Genomic DNA, 16,951 nt, shown 5'->3' with positions numbered 1-16,951 from the left:
CTTTTCTCCAAAACCGTTTTTACTATGATTTGCTTGGTCTATTGCATTCAAATTACACACCACTTTGTCCGCATATGACTGCATGAAACCGGAAATATCCGGTTTTGTTTTGGCTAACTCAATTCCAGATTGCCACAGCCTCTGTGTTTGTGTTTTCTGGATATTATCAATGGTCATTATTGTTTGGAACGTTTTTTTAAATCAGGGAGCATTTAATTTTGTACAGGGAAACAATCACTGGATCCACATGCAGAAACCAGTTCTTCCTATTCGTGTATTCTAGGGAGAAAACTAGAGGAACTGCGGCAAATAAACATGATATTTCTGTTTGTATACATGACATTTTATGCACTTGTCCAACGAAAAGACTTTGCTTTTCTCCAAAACCATTTTTACTATGATTTGCTTGGTCTATTGCATACAAATTCCACACCCCTTTTCCGGATATGACTGCAGGAAACCGGAAATATCCGGTTTTGTTTTGGCTAACTCAATCCCAGATATTGCCACAGCCCCTGTGTTTGTGTTTTCTGGATATTATCAATGGTCATTATTGTTTGGAACGTTTTATTTTTAATCAGGGAGCATTTCATTCTGTACAGGGAAACAATCACTGCTTCCAAATGCAGAAACCAGTTCTTCCTATTCGTGTATTCTAGGGAGAATACTAGAGGAACTGCGGCAAACAAACATGATATTTCTGTTTGTATACATGACATTTTATGCACTTGTCCAACGAAAAGACTTTGCTTTTCTCCAAAACCATTTTTACTATGATTTGCTTGGTCTATTGCATTCAAATTCCACACCACTTTGTCCGGATATGACTGCATGAAACCGGAAATATCCGGTTTTGTTTTGGCTAACTCAATCCCAGATTGCCACAGCCTCTGTGTTTGTGTTTTCTGGATATTATCAATGGTCATTATTGTTTGGAACGTTTTTTTAAATCAGGGAGCATTTAATTTTGTACAGGGAAACAATCACTGGATCCACATGCAGAAACCAGTTCTTCCTATTTGTGTATTCTTGGGAGAACACTAGAGGAACTGCGGCAAATAAACATGATATTTCTGTTTGTATACATGACCTTTTATGCACTTGTCCAACGAAAAGACTTTGCTTTTCTCCAAAACCGTTTTTAATATGATTTGCTTGGTCTATTGCATACAAATTCCACACCACTTTGTCCGGATATGACTGCATGAAACCGGAAATATCTGGTTTTGTTTTGGCTAACTCAATCCCAGATTGCCACAGCCTATGTGTTTGTGTTTTCTGGATATTACCAAAGGTCATTATTGTTTTGAACCTTTTATTTTCATCAGGGAACATTTAATTTTGTTCTGGGAAACACTCAGTGGTTCCACATGGAGACATCAGCTCTACACATTCGTATTTTCTAAGCGAGAAACTAGAGGAACTGCGGCAAACACACATGATATTTCTGTTTGTATACATGACATTTTATGCACTTGTCCAACGAAAGACTTTGCTTTTCTCCAAAACCGATTTTACTATGATTTGCTTGGTCTATTGCATACAAATTCCACACCACTTTGTCCGGATATGACTGCATGAAACCGGAAATATCCGGTTTTGTTTTGGCTAACTCAATCCCAGATATTGCCACAGCCCCTGTGTTTGTGTTTTCTGGATATTATCAACGGTCATTATTGTTTGGAACGTTTTTTTTTTAATCAGGGAGCATTTCATTCTGTACAGGGAAACAATCTCTGGTTCCACATGCAGAAACCATTTCTTCCTATTCGTGTATTCTAGGGAGAAAACTAGAGGAACTGCGGCAAGCAATCATGATATTTCTGTTTGTATACATGACATTTTATGCACTTGCCTAAAGAAAGGACTTTGCTTTTCTCCAAAACCATTTTTACTATGATTTGCTTGGTCTATTGCATACAAATTCCACACCACTTTGTCCGGATATGACTGCATGAAACCAGAAATATCCGGTTTTGTTTTGGCTAATTCAATCCCAGATTGCCACAGCCTCTGTGTTTGTGTTTTCTGGATATTACAAATGGTCATTATTGTTTTGAAAGTTTTTTTTTTCATCAGGGAACATTTAATTTTGTTCTGGGAAACACTCAGTGGTTCCACATGGAGACATCAGCTCTACACATTCGTATTTTCTAAGCGAGAAACTAGAGGAACTGCGGCAAACAAACCTGATATTTCTGTTTGTATACATGACCTTTTATGCACTTGTCCAACGAAAAGACTTTGCTTTTCTCCAAAACCGTTTTTACTATGATTTGCTTGGTCTATTGCATACAAATTCCACACCACTTTGTCCGGATATGACTGCATGAAACCAGAAATATCCGGTTTTGTTTTGGCTAATTCAATCCCAGATTGCCACAGCCTCTGTGTTTGTGTTTTCTGGATATTACAAATGGTCATTATTGTTTTGAAAGTTTTTTTTTTCATCAGGGAACATTTAATTTTGTACTGGGAAACACTCAGTGGTTCCACATGGAGACATCAGCTCTACACATTCGTATTTTCTAAGTGAGAAACTAGAGGAAATGTGTCAAACAAACCTGATATTTCTGTTTGTATACATGACCTTTTATGCACTTGTCCAACGAAAAGACTTTGCTTTTCTCCAAAACCGTTTTTACTATGATTTGCTTGGTCTATTGCATTCAAATTACACACCACTTTGTCCGCATATGACTGCATGAAACCGGAAATATCCGGTTTTGTTTTGGCTAACTCAATTCCAGATTGCCACAGCCTCTGTGTTTGTGTTTTCTGGATATTATCAATGGTCATTATTGTTTGGAACGTTTTTTTAAATCAGGGAGCATTTAATTTTGTACAGGGAAACAATCACTGGATCCACATGCAGAAACCAGTTCTTCCTATTCGTGTATTCTAGGGAGAAAACTAGAGGAACTGCGGCAAATAAACATGATATTTCTGTTTGTATACATGACATTTTATGCACTTGTCCAACGAAAAGACTTTGCTTTTCTCCAAAACCATTTTTACTATGATTTGCTTGGTCTATTGCATACAAATTCCACACCCCTTTTCCGGATATGACTGCAGGAAACCGGAAATATCCGGTTTTGTTTTGGCTAACTCAATCCCAGATATTGCCACAGCCCCTGTGTTTGTGTTTTCTGGATATTATCAATGGTCATTATTGTTTGGAACGTTTTATTTTTAATCAGGGAGCATTTCATTCTGTACAGGGAAACAATCACTGCTTCCAAATGCAGAAACCAGTTCTTCCTATTCGTGTATTCTAGGGAGAATACTAGAGGAACTGCGGCAAACAAACATGATATTTCTGTTTGTATACATGACATTTTATGCACTTGTCCAACGAAAAGACTTTGCTTTTCTCCAAAACCATTTTTACTATGATTTGCTTGGTCTATTGCATTCAAATTCCACACCACTTTGTCCGGATATGACTGCATGAAACCGGAAATATCCGGTTTTGTTTTGGCTAACTCAATCCCAGATTGCCACAGCCTCTGTGTTTGTGTTTTCTGGATATTATCAATGGTCATTATTGTTTGGAACGTTTTTTTAAATCAGGGAGCATTTAATTTTGTACAGGGAAACAATCACTGGATCCACATGCAGAAACCAGTTCTTCCTATTTGTGTATTCTTGGGAGAACACTAGAGGAACTGCGGCAAATAAACATGATATTTCTGTTTGTATACATGACCTTTTATGCACTTGTCCAACGAAAAGACTTTGCTTTTCTCCAAAACCGTTTTTAATATGATTTGCTTGGTCTATTGCATACAAATTCCACACCACTTTGTCCGGATATGACTGCATGAAACCGGAAATATCTGGTTTTGTTTTGGCTAACTCAATCCCAGATTGCCACAGCCTATGTGTTTGTGTTTTCTGGATATTACCAAAGGTCATTATTGTTTTGAACCTTTTATTTTCATCAGGGAACATTTAATTTTGTTCTGGGAAACACTCAGTGGTTCCACATGGAGACATCAGCTCTACACATTCGTATTTTCTAAGCGAGAAACTAGAGGAACTGCGGCAAACACACATGATATTTCTGTTTGTATACATGACATTTTATGCACTTGTCCAACGAAAGACTTTGCTTTTCTCCAAAACCGATTTTACTATGATTTGCTTGGTCTATTGCATACAAATTCCACACCACTTTGTCCGGATATGACTGCATGAAACCGGAAATATCCGGTTTTGTTTTGGCTAACTCAATCCCAGATATTGCCACAGCCCCTGTGTTTGTGTTTTCTGGATATTATCAACGGTCATTATTGTTTGGAACGTTTTTTTTTTAATCAGGGAGCATTTCATTCTGTACAGGGAAACAATCTCTGGTTCCACATGCAGAAACCATTTCTTCCTATTCGTGTATTCTAGGGAGAAAACTAGAGGAACTGCGGCAAGCAATCATGATATTTCTGTTTGTATACATGACATTTTATGCACTTGCCTAAAGAAAGGACTTTGCTTTTCTCCAAAACCATTTTTACTATGATTTGCTTGGTCTATTGCATACAAATTCCACACCACTTTGTCCGGATATGACTGCATGAAACCAGAAATATCCGGTTTTGTTTTGGCTAATTCAATCCCAGATTGCCACAGCCTCTGTGTTTGTGTTTTCTGGATATTACAAATGGTCATTATTGTTTTGAAAGTTTTTTTTTTCATCAGGGAACATTTAATTTTGTTCTGGGAAACACTCAGTGGTTCCACATGGAGACATCAGCTCTACACATTCGTATTTTCTAAGCGAGAAACTAGAGGAACTGCGGCAAACAAACCTGATATTTCTGTTTGTATACATGACATTTTATGCACTTGTCCAACGAAAAGACTTTGCTTTTCTCCAAAACCATTTTTACTATGATTTGCTTGGTCTATTGCATACAAATTCCACAACACTTTGTCCGGATATGACTGCATGAAAACAGAAATATCCGGTTTTGTTTTGGCTAACTCAATCCCAGATTGCCACAGCCTCTGTGTTTGTGTTTTCTGGATATTATCAATGGTCATTATTGTTTGGAACGTTTTTTTTAATCAGGGAGCATTTAATTTTGTACAGGGAAACAATCACTGGATCCACATGCAGAAACCAGTTCTTCCTATTCGTGTATTCTAGGGAGAAAACTAGAGGAACTGCGGCAAATAAACCTGATATTTCTGTTTGTATACATGACCTTTTATGCACTTGTCCAACGAAAAGACGTTGCTTTTCTCCAAAACCGTTTTTACTATGATTTGCTTGGTCTATTGCATACAAATTCCACACCACTTTGTCCGGATATGACTGCATGAAACCGGAAATATCCGGTTTTGTTTTGGCTAACTCAATCCCAGATTGCCACAGCCTATGTGTTTGTGTTTTCTGGATATTACCAAAGGTCATTATTGTTTTGAACCTTTTATTTTCATCAGGGAACATTTAATTTTGTTCTGGGAAACACTCAGTGGTTCCACATGGAGACATCAGCTCTACACATTCGTATTTTCTAAGCGAGAAACTAGAGGAACTGCGGCAAACACACATGATATTTCTGTTTGTATACATGACATTTTATGCACTTGTCCAACGAAAAGACTTTGCTTTTCTCCAAAACCATTTTTGCTATTATTTGCTTGGTCTATTGCATACAAATTCCACACCACTTTGTCCGGATATGACTGCATGAAACCGGAAATATCCGGTTTTGTTTTGGCTAACTCAATCCCAGATTGCCACAGCCTATGTGTTTGTGTTTTCTGGATATTACCAAAGGTCATTATTGTTTTGAACCTTTTATTTTCATCAGGGAGCATTTAATTTTGTACAGGGAAACAATCACTGGTTCCACATGCAGAAACCTGTTCTTCCTATTCGTGTATTCTAGGGAGAAAACTAGAGGAACTGCGGCAAGCAAACATGATATTTCTGTTTGTATACATGACCTTTTATGCACTTGTCCAACGAAAAGACTTTGCTTTTCTCCAAAACCGTTTTTACTATGATTTGCTTGGTCTATTGCATACAAATTCCACACCACTTTGTCCGGATATGACTGCATGAAACCGGAAATATCCGGTTTTGTTTTGGCTAATTCAATCCCAGATTGCCACAGCCTCTGTGTTTGTGTTTTCTGGATATTACCAATGGTCATTATTGTTTTGAAAGTTTTTTTTTTTTTCATCAGGGAACATTTAATTTTGTTCTGGGAAACACTCAGTGGTTCCACATGGAGACATCAGCTCTACACATTCGTATTTTCTAAGCGAGAAACTAGAGGAACTGCGGCAAACACACATGATATTTCTGTTTGTATACATGACATTTTATGCACTTGTCCAACGAAAAGACTTTGCTTTTCTCCAAAACCATTTTTGCTATTATTTGCTTGGTCTATTGCATACAAATTCCACACCACTTTGTCCGGATATGACTGCATGAAACCGGAAATATCCGGTTTTGTTTTGGCTAACTCAATCCCAGATTGCCACAGCCTATGTGTTTGTGTTTTCTGGATATTACCAAAGGTCATTATTGTTTTGAACCTTTTATTTTCATCAGGGAGCATTTAATTTTGTACAGGGAAACAATCACTGGTTCCACATGCAGAAACCTGTTCTTCCTATTCGTGTATTCTAGGGAGAAAACTAGAGGAACTGCGGCAAGCAAACATGATATTTCTGTTTGTATACATGACCTTTTATGCACTTGTCCAACGAAAAGACTTTGCTTTTCTCCAAAACCGTTTTTACTATGATTTGCTTGGTCTATTGCATACAAATTCCACACCACTTTGTCCGGATATAACTGCATGAAACCGGAAATATCCGGTTTTGTTTTGGCTAATTCAATCCCAGATTGCCACAACCTCTGTGTTTGTGATTTCTGGATATTACCAATGGTCATTATTGTTTTGAAAGTTTTTTTTTTTTTTTCATCAGGGAACATTTAATTTTGTTCTGGGAAACACTCAGTGGTTCCACATGGAGACATCAGCTCTACACATTCGTATTTTCTAAGCGAGAAACTAGAGGAACTGCGGCAAACACACATGATATTTCTGTTTGTATACATGACATTTTATGCACTTGTCCAACGAAAAGACTTTGCTTTTCTCCAAAACCATTTTTGCTATGATTTGCTTGGTCTATTGCATACAAATTCCACACCACTTTGTCCAGATATGACTGCATGAAACCAGAAATATCCAGTTTTGTTTTGGCTAACTCAATCCCAGATTTCCACAGCCTCTGTGTTTGTGTTTTCTGGATATTATCAATGGTCATTATTGTTTGGAACGTTTTTTTAAATCAGGGAGCATTTAATTTTGTACAGGGAAACAATCACTGGATCCACATGCAGAAACCAGTTCTTCCTATTCGTGTATTCTAGGGAGAAAACTAGAGGAACTGCGGCAAACACACATGATATTTCTGTTTGTATACATGACCTTTTAAGCACTTGTCCAACGAAAAGACTTTGCTTTTCTCCAAAACCTTTTTTACTATGATTTGCTTGGTCTATTGCATACAAATTCCACACCACTTTGTCCGGATATGACTGCATGAAACCGGAAATATCCGGTTTTGTTTTGGCTAACTCAATCCCAGATATAGCCACAGCCCCTGTGTTTGTGTTTTCTGGATATTATCATTGGTCATTATTGTTTGGAATGTTTTATTTTTAATCAGGGAGCATTTAATTTTGTACAGGGAAACAATCACTGGTTCCACATGCAGAAACCTGTTCTTCCTATTCGTGTATTCTAGGGAGAAAACTAGAGGAACTGCGGCAAGCAAACATGATATTTCTGTTTGTATACATGACCTTTTATGCACTTGTCCAACGAAAAGACTTTGCTTTTCTCCAAAACCGTTTTTACTATGATTTGCTTGGTCTATTGCATACAAATTCCACACCACTTTGTCCGGATATGACTGCATGAAACCGGAAATATCCGGTTTTGTTTTGGCTAACTCAATCCCAGATTGCCACAGCCTCTGTGTTTGTGATTTCTGGATATTACAAATGGTCATTATTGTTTTGAAAGTTTTTTTTTTTTATCAGGGAACATTTAATTTTGTTCTGGGAAACACTCAGTGGTTCCACACGGAGACATCAGCTCTACACATTCGTATTTTCTAAGCGAGAAACTAGAGGAACTGCGGCAAACAAACATGATATTTCTGTTTGTATACATGACATTTTATGCACTTGCCAAAGAAAGGACTTTGCTTTTCTCCAAAACCATTTTTACTATGATTTTCTTGGTCTATTGCATACAAATTCCACACCACTTTGTCCGGATATGACTGCATGAAACCGGAAATGTCCGGTTTTGTTTTGGCTAATTCAATCCCAGATTACCACAGCCTCTGTGTTTGTGTTTTCTGGATATTACAAATGGTCATTATTGTTTTGAAAGTTTTTTTTTTCATCAGGGAACATTTAATTTTGTTCTGGGAAACACTCAGTGGTTCCACATGGAGACATCAGCTCTACACATTCGTATTTTCTAAGCGAGAAACTAGAGGAACTGTGGCAAACAAACATGATATTTCTGTTTGTATACATGACATTTTATGCACTTGTCCAACGAAAAGACTTTGCTTTTCTCCAAAACCATTTTTACTATGATTTGCTTGGTCTATTGCATACAAATTCCACAACACTTTGTCCGGATATGACTGCATGAAACCGGAAATATCCGGTTTTGTTTTGGCTAACTCAATTCCAGATTGCCACAGCCTCTGTGTTTGTGTTTTCTGGATATTATCAATGGTCATTATTGTTTGGAACGTTTTTTTAAATCAGGGAGCATTTAATTTTGTACAGGGAAACAATCACTGGATCCACATGCAGAAACCAGTTCTTCCTATTCGTGTATTCTAGGGAGAAAACTAGAGGAACTGCGGCAAATAAACATGATATTTCTGTTTGTATACATGACATTTTATGCACTTGTCCAACGAAAAGACTTTGCTTTTCTCCAAAACCATTTTTACTATGATTTGCTTGGTCTATTGCATACAAATTCCACACCCCTTTTCCGGATATGACTGCAGGAAACCGGAAATATCCGGTTTTGTTTTGGCTAACTCAATCCCAGATATTGCCACAGCCCCTGTGTTTGTGTTTTCTGGATATTATCAATGGTCATTATTGTTTGGAACGTTTTATTTTTAATCAGGGAGCATTTCATTCTGTACAGGGAAACAATCACTGCTTCCAAATGCAGAAACCAGTTCTTCCTATTCGTGTATTCTAGGGAGAATACTAGAGGAACTGCGGCAAACAAACATGATATTTCTGTTTGTATACATGACATTTTATGCACTTGTCCAACGAAAAGACTTTGCTTTTCTCCAAAACCATTTTTACTATGATTTGCTTGGTCTATTGCATTCAAATTCCACACCACTTTGTCCGGATATGACTGCATGAAACCGGAAATATCCGGTTTTGTTTTGGCTAACTCAATCCCAGATTGCCACAGCCTCTGTGTTTGTGTTTTCTGGATATTATCAATGGTCATTATTGTTTGGAACGTTTTTTTAAATCAGGGAGCATTTAATTTTGTACAGGGAAACAATCACTGGATCCACATGCAGAAACCAGTTCTTCCTATTTGTGTATTCTTGGGAGAACACTAGAGGAACTGCGGCAAATAAACATGATATTTCTGTTTGTATACATGACCTTTTATGCACTTGTCCAACGAAAAGACTTTGCTTTTCTCCAAAACCGTTTTTAATATGATTTGCTTGGTCTATTGCATACAAATTCCACACCACTTTGTCCGGATATGACTGCATGAAACCGGAAATATCTGGTTTTGTTTTGGCTAACTCAATCCCAGATTGCCACAGCCTATGTGTTTGTGTTTTCTGGATATTACCAAAGGTCATTATTGTTTTGAACCTTTTATTTTCATCAGGGAACATTTAATTTTGTTCTGGGAAACACTCAGTGGTTCCACATGGAGACATCAGCTCTACACATTCATATTTTCTAAGCGAGAAACTAGAGGAACTGCGGCAAACACACATGATATTTCTGTTTGTATACATGACATTTTATGCACTTGTCCAACGAAAGACTTTGCTTTTCTCCAAAACCGATTTTACTATGATTTGCTTGGTCTATTGCATACAAATTCCACACCACTTTGTCCGGATATGACTGCATGAAACCGGAAATATCCGGTTTTGTTTTGGCTAACTCAATCCCAGATATTGCCACAGCCCCTGTGTTTGTGTTTTCTGGATATTATCAACGGTCATTATTGTTTGGAACGTTTTTTTTTTAATCAGGGAGCATTTCATTCTGTACAGGGAAACAATCTCTGGTTCCACATGCAGAAACCATTTCTTCCTATTCGTGTATTCTAGGGAGAAAACTAGAGGAACTGCGGCAAGCAATCATGATATTTCTGTTTGTATACATGACATTTTATGCACTTGCCTAAAGAAAGGACTTTGCTTTTCTCCAAAACCATTTTTACTATGATTTGCTTGGTCTATTGCATACAAATTCCACACCACTTTGTCCGGATATGACTGCATGAAACCAGAAATATCCGGTTTTGTTTTGGCTAATTCAATCCCAGATTGCCACAGCCTCTGTGTTTGTGTTTTCTGGATATTACAAATGGTCATTATTGTTTTGAAAGTTTTTTTTTTCATCAGGGAACATTTAATTTTGTTCTGGGAAACACTCAGTGGTTCCACATGGAGACATCAGCTCTACACATTCGTATTTTCTAAGCGAGAAACTAGAGGAACTGCGGCAAACAAACCTGATATTTCTGTTTGTATACATGACATTTTATGCACTTGTCCAACGAAAAGACTTTGCTTTTCTCCAAAACCATTTTTACTATGATTTGCTTGGTCTATTGCATACAAATTCCACAACACTTTGTCCGGATATGACTGCATGAAAACAGAAATATCCGGTTTTGTTTTGGCTAACTCAATCCCAGATTGCCACAGCCTCTGTGTTTGTGTTTTCTGGATATTATCAATGGTCATTATTGTTTGGAACGTTTTTTTTAATCAGGGAGCATTTAATTTTGTACAGGGAAACAATCACTGGATCCACATGCAGAAACCAGTTCTTCCTATTCGTGTATTCTAGGGAGAAAACTAGAGGAACTGCGGCAAATAAACCTGATATTTCTGTTTGTATACATGACCTTTTATGCACTTGTCCAACGAAAAGACGTTGCTTTTCTCCAAAACCGTTTTTACTATGATTTGCTTGGTCTATTGCATACAAATTCCACACCACTTTGTCCGGATATGACTGCATGAAACCGGAAATATCCGGTTTTGTTTTGGCTAACTCAATCCCAGATTGCCACAGCCTATGTGTTTGTGTTTTCTGGATATTACCAAAGGTCATTATTGTTTTGAACCTTTTATTTTCATCAGGGAACATTTAATTTTGTTCTGGGAAACACTCAGTGGTTCCACATGGAGACATCAGCTCTACACATTCGTATTTTCTAAGCGAGAAACTAGAGGAACTGCGGCAAACACACATGATATTTCTGTTTGTATACATGACATTTTATGCACTTGTCCAACGAAAAGACTTTGCTTTTCTCCAAAACCATTTTTGCTATTATTTGCTTGGTCTATTGCATACAAATTCCACACCACTTTGTCCGGATATGACTGCATGAAACCGGAAATATCCGGTTTTGTTTTGGCTAACTCAATCCCAGATTGCCACAGCCTATGTGTTTGTGTTTTCTGGATATTACCAAAGGTCATTATTGTTTTGAACCTTTTATTTTCATCAGGGAGCATTTAATTTTGTACAGGGAAACAATCACTGGTTCCACATGCAGAAACCTGTTCTTCCTATTCGTGTATTCTAGGGAGAAAACTAGAGGAACTGCGGCAAGCAAACATGATATTTCTGTTTGTATACATGACCTTTTATGCACTTGTCCAACGAAAAGACTTTGCTTTTCTCCAAAACCGTTTTTACTATGATTTGCTTGGTCTATTGCATACAAATTCCACACCACTTTGTCCGGATATGACTGCATGAAACCGGAAATATCCGGTTTTGTTTTGGCTAATTCAATCCCAGATTGCCACAGCCTCTGTGTTTGTGTTTTCTGGATATTACCAATGGTCATTATTGTTTTGAAAGTTTTTTTTTTTTTCATCAGGGAACATTTAATTTTGTTCTGGGAAACACTCAGTGGTTCCACATGGAGACATCAGCTCTACACATTCGTATTTTCTAAGCGAGAAACTAGAGGAACTGCGGCAAACACACATGATATTTCTGTTTGTATACATGACATTTTATGCACTTGTCCAACGAAAAGACTTTGCTTTTCTCCAAAACCATTTTTGCTATTATTTGCTTGGTCTATTGCATACAAATTCCACACCACTTTGTCCGGATATGACTGCATGAAACCGGAAATATCCGGTTTTGTTTTGGCTAACTCAATCCCAGATTGCCACAGCCTATGTGTTTGTGTTTTCTGGATATTACCAAAGGTCATTATTGTTTTGAACCTTTTATTTTCATCAGGGAGCATTTAATTTTGTACAGGGAAACAATCACTGGTTCCACATGCAGAAACCTGTTCTTCCTATTCGTGTATTCTAGGGAGAAAACTAGAGGAACTGCGGCAAGCAAACATGATATTTCTGTTTGTATACATGACCTTTTATGCACTTGTCCAACGAAAAGACTTTGCTTTTCTCCAAAACCGTTTTTACTATGATTTGCTTGGTCTATTGCATACAAATTCCACACCACTTTGTCCGGATATAACTGCATGAAACCGGAAATATCCGGTTTTGTTTTGGCTAATTCAATCCCAGATTGCCACAACCTCTGTGTTTGTGATTTCTGGATATTACCAATGGTCATTATTGTTTTGAAAGTTTTTTTTTTTTTTTTCATCAGGGAACATTTAATTTTGTTCTGGGAAACACTCAGTGGTTCCACATGGAGACATCAGCTCTACACATTCGTATTTTCTAAGCGAGAAACTAGAGGAACTGCGGCAAACACACATGATATTTCTGTTTGTATACATGACATTTTATGCACTTGTCCAACGAAAAGACTTTGCTTTTCTCCAAAACCATTTTTGCTATGATTTGCTTGGTCTATTGCATACAAATTCCACACCACTTTGTCCAGATATGACTGCATGAAACCAGAAATATCCAGTTTTGTTTTGGCTAACTCAATCCCAGATTTCCACAGCCTCTGTGTTTGTGTTTTCTGGATATTATCAATGGTCATTATTGTTTGGAACGTTTTTTTAAATCAGGGAGCATTTAATTTTGTACAGGGAAACAATCACTGGATCCACATGCAGAAACCAGTTCTTCCTATTCGTGTATTCTAGGGAGAAAACTAGAGGAACTGCGGCAAACACACATGATATTTCTGTTTGTATACATGACCTTTTAAGCACTTGTCCAACGAAAAGACTTTGCTTTTCTCCAAAACCTTTTTTACTATGATTTGCTTGGTCTATTGCATACAAATTCCACACCACTTTGTCCGGATATGACTGCATGAAACCGGAAATATCCGGTTTTGTTTTGGCTAACTCAATCCCAGATATAGCCACAGCCCCTGTGTTTGTGTTTTCTGGATATTATCATTGGTCATTATTGTTTGGAATGTTTTATTTTTAATCAGGGAGCATTTAATTTTGTACAGGGAAACAATCACTGGTTCCACATGCAGAAACCTGTTCTTCCTATTCGTGTATTCTAGGGAGAAAACTAGAGGAACTGCGGCAAGCAAACATGATATTTCTGTTTGTATACATGACCTTTTATGCACTTGTCCAACGAAAAGACTTTGCTTTTCTCCAAAACCGTTTTTACTATGATTTGCTTGGTCTATTGCATACAAATTCCACACCACTTTGTCCGGATATGACTGCATGAAACCGGAAATATCCGGTTTTGTTTTGGCTAACTCAATCCCAGATTGCCACAGCCTCTGTGTTTGTGATTTCTGGATATTACAAATGGTCATTATTGTTTTGAAAGTTTTTTTTTTTTTATCAGGGAACATTTAATTTTGTTCTGGGAAACACTCAGTGGTTCCACACGGAGACATCAGCTCTACACATTCGTATTTTCTAAGCGAGAAACTAGAGGAACTGCGGCAAACAAACATGATATTTCTGTTTGTATACATGACATTTTATGCACTTGCCAAAGAAAGGACTTTGCTTTTCTCCAAAACCATTTTTACTATGATTTTCTTGGTCTATTGCATACAAATTCCACACCACTTTGTCCGGATATGACTGCATGAAACCGGAAATGTCCGGTTTTGTTTTGGCTAATTCAATCCCAGATTACCACAGCCTCTGTGTTTGTGTTTTCTGGATATTACAAATGGTCATTATTGTTTTGAAAGTTTTTTTTTTCATCAGGGAACATTTAATTTTGTTCTGGGAAACACTCAGTGGTTCCACATGGAGACATCAGCTCTACACATTCGTATTTTCTAAGCGAGAAACTAGAGGAACTGTGGCAAACAAACATGATATTTCTGTTTGTATACATGACATTTTATGCACTTGTCCAACGAAAAGACTTTGCTTTTCTCCAAAACCATTTTTACTATGATTTGCTTGGTCTATTGCATACAAATTCCACAACACTTTGTCCGGATATGACTGCATGAAACCGGAAATATCCGGTTTTGTTTTGGCTAACTCAATCCCAGATTGCCACAGCCTATGTGTTTGTGTTTTCTGGATATTATCAATGGTCATTATTGTTTGGAACGTTTTTTTAAATCAGGGAGCATTTAATTTTGTACAGGGAAACAATCACTGGATCCACATGCAGAAACCAGTTCTTCCTATTCGTGTATTCTAGGGAGAAAACTAGAGGAACTGCGGCAAACACACATGATATTTCTGTTTGTATACATGACCTTTTAAGCACTTGTCCAACGAAAAGACTTTGCTTTTCTCCAAAACCTTTTTTACTATGATTTGCTTGGTCTATTGCATACAAATTCCACACCACTTTGTCCGGATATGACTGCATGAAACCGGAAATATCCGGTTTTGTTTTGGCTAACTCAATCCCAGATATAGCCACAGCCCCTGTGTTTGTGTTTTCTGGATATTATCATTGGTCATTATTGTTTGGAATGTTTTATTTTTAATCAGGGAGCATTTAATTTTGTACAGGGAAACAATCACTGGTTCCACATGCAGAAACCTGTTCTTCCTATTCGTGTATTCTAGGGAGAAAACTAGAGGAACTGCGGCAAGCAAACATGATATTTCTGTTTGTATACATGACCTTTTATGCACTTGTCCAACGAAAAGACTTTGCTTTTCTCCAAAACCGTTTTTACTATGATTTGCTTGGTCTATTGCATACAAATTCCACACCACTTTGTCCGGATATGACTGCATGAAACCGGAAATATCCGGTTTTTTTTTTTTTGGCTAACTCAATCCCAGATTGCCACAGCCTCTGTGTTTGTGATTTCTGGATATTACAAATGGTCATTATTGTTTTGAAAGTTTTTTTTTTTTTATCAGGGAACATTTAATTTTGTTCTGGGAAACACTCAGTGGTTCCACACGGAGACATCAGCTCTACACATTCGTATTTTCTAAGCGAGAAACTAGAGGAACTGCGGCAAACAAACATGATATTTCTGTTTGTATACATGACATTTTATGCACTTGCCAAAGAAAGGACTTTGCTTTTCTCCAAAACCATTTTTACTATGATTTTCTTGGTCTATTGCATACAAATTCCACACCACTTTGTCCGGATATGACTGCATGAAACCGGAAATGTCCGGTTTTGTTTTGGCTAATTCAATCCCAGATTACCACAGCCTCTGTGTTTGTGTTTTCTGGATATTACAAATGGTCATTATTGTTTTGAAAGTTTTTTTTTTTCATCAGGGAACATTTAATTTTGTTCTGGGAAACACTCAGTGGTTCCACATGGAGACATCAGCTCTACACATTCGTATTTTCTAAGCGAGAAACTAGAGGAACTGTGGCAAACAAACATGATATTTCTGTTTGTATACATGACATTTTATGCACTTGTCCAACGAAAAGACTTTGCTTTTCTCCAAAACCATTTTTACTATGATTTGCTTGGTCTATTGCATACAAATTCCACAACACTTTGTCCGGATATGACTGCATGAAACCGGAAATATCCGGTTTTGTTTTGGCTAACTCAATCCCAGATTGCCACAGCCTATGTGTTTGTGTTTTCTGGATATTATCAATGGTCATTATTGTTTGGAACGTTTTTTTAAATCAGGGAGCATTTAATTTTGTACAGGGAAACAATCACTGGATCCACATGCAGAAACCAGTTCTTCCTATTCTTGTATTCTAGGGAGAAAACTAGAGGAACTGCGGCAAACACACATGATATTTCTGTTTGTATACATGACCTTTTAAGCACTTGTCCAACGAAAAGACTTTGCTTTTCTCCAAAACCTTTTTTACTATGATTTGCTTGGTCTATTGCATACAAATTCCACACCACTTTGTCCGGATATGACTGCATGAAACCGGAAATATCCGGTTTTGTTTTGGCTAACTCAATCCCAGATATAGCCACAGCCCCTGTGTTTGTGTTTTCTGGATATTATCATTGGTCATTATTGTTTGGAATGTTTTATTTTTAATCAGGGAGCATTTAATTTTGTACAGGGAAACAATCACTGGTTCCACATGCAGAAACCTGTTCTTCCTATTCGTGTATTCTAGGGAGAAAACTAGAGGAACTGCGGCAAGCAAACATGATATTTCTGTTTGTATACATGACCTTTTATGCACTTGTCCAACGAAAAGACTTTGCTTTTCTCCAAAACCGTTTTTACTATGATTTGCTTGGTCTATTGCATACAAATTCCACACCACTTTGTCCG

The sequence above is a fragment of the Lepus europaeus genome, chromosome 21, assembly GCF_033115175.1.
Source record: "Lepus europaeus isolate LE1 chromosome 21, mLepTim1.pri, whole genome shotgun sequence".
NCBI classification, from domain to species: domain Eukaryota; kingdom Metazoa; phylum Chordata; class Mammalia; order Lagomorpha; family Leporidae; genus Lepus; species Lepus europaeus.
This window is presented reverse-complemented; position numbering follows the sequence as displayed.